The sequence below is a fragment of the Limulus polyphemus genome, unplaced genomic scaffold, assembly GCF_000517525.1.
Source record: "Limulus polyphemus unplaced genomic scaffold, Limulus_polyphemus-2.1.2 Scaffold1488, whole genome shotgun sequence".
Taxonomy (NCBI): Eukaryota; Metazoa; Arthropoda; class Merostomata; order Xiphosura; family Limulidae; genus Limulus; species Limulus polyphemus.
This window is the reverse complement of record NW_013667098.1, coordinates 149,154-150,520: the sequence shown is the minus strand read 5'-3', so window position 1 is coordinate 150,520 and position 1,367 is coordinate 149,154. Positions and strand designations below refer to the sequence as shown.

The following is a 1,367-nucleotide window of genomic DNA, read 5'->3' as shown; positions in this document are numbered from 1 at the left end:
CGCAGATAGCCCTCGTGTAGCTTTGCGCGAAATTAAAAAAACAAATTAAACAAGCTTAAATAATTTGCAAGTACTAAGAAATATTATACATTTGACATTGAATGAAGAAGAGTGAGAAGAAATATAAAGCATGAAAGAATCATACAAAAAAGTTAACATATAGGGGGCTTGCGTGAGGTATTAAACCTTTCCGGTAGGAGAAATCTCGGAAGGTGATATTGATTAAAGAACTTCATCAGAGTAACGCGTAAGTGTTCTTTTTAAAATTTATTACTTATGGTAGCGCCATGTATTTGTGTAAAATTTAAGTTATTGCTTGTAAACTTAGATAAAATCTGCCTTGAAATTTTGTCTCCAAAGACAAATATAAAAATGTCATACTAGCGTATTTGTGTAATGATTAACTATTATAACGTGCGAGCGAAGCTAGGCCTAATAATATGTATATATAGTAAGCCTAATGTTCTATTTTATACGCCGTAATGTGCGTAGAAACCAAGATAGTTTCAAGCTTCTGTGCTCAGTTTTGTATGTTTAATAATTAATATTAGTAGCATTACTTAATGATAATTTCACGATCTCAGGAACTTTCAGAATACTGAATAGGTCTGTTCATCAAAGTTAAAAGTACAGACTTCGAGAAAGTTGGATAATTTACTTATTTACTATTATTATACTTTAGAGACGAATATGAGAAAACTGTATAATGATGGCGAGTAATATGAAATTGAAGTAGGGAAAAAAGATGTTTTACTTATGGTGATAGATTTACATTAAACTTTTAGCAGTAAAGAAGTCAATGACCTTTTTAACTTGTACTTGGTGTAGTTGTTATTGTGATATGTGAATTTCTTAAAAGTTACACTTTAGTTACAATTTAAAAATTAAATTAGAGAAGTTGTGTTATCAGCAATAGTAGAGGCTAGTACTTTACAATTACAGGAGTTCAAGAAGGTAATTGAACTGTGCAAAGTAACTTGTCTTGGCTGTGTTTTAGTAGACTAGTATTTTGTAAAATAGTCAGATTTCAATTATTATACATTATATATGTATATAGATTATTGCTATTTTGAAATAAATTCTTAAACTTATTTTTTTTAAAACATAGAACAGTAACTAAAGAAGTAAAGCAAACAATTCTCTCTTCCAGTTACGACCTTTATACTTGGTTGCTGCTTGATGTAGGTTGCTAAGCTTTTAAAAAAACTGCACGTGGAAGATATTAAACAAAATATTTTTTTTAGGTTTTATATATATATATATATATATATACTATTAGAATAAACTAAAACATACAATAAATTACTACTATTAATATCATAGTAATTCCTACTAATTTATCAGACTTAGTAACTAAGATATTAATT

The 1,367-nt window shown here is 28.1% G+C and overlaps 1 protein-coding gene across 1 annotated transcript in view; it reads left to right on the top strand.

Moving 5' to 3' along the window:
• The first annotated feature begins 118 nt into the window (after positions 1–118).
• LOC106463806 (basic leucine zipper and W2 domain-containing protein 2-like) overlaps positions 119–1,367 on the top strand; it is a 34,131-nt gene continuing 32,882 nt past the window's right edge. Inside the window, exon 1 of the mRNA XM_013923877.2 lies at positions 119–247. The gene's annotated coding sequence lies outside the window, so the exon portion shown is untranslated. The remainder of the gene's footprint in view (positions 248–1,367) is intronic.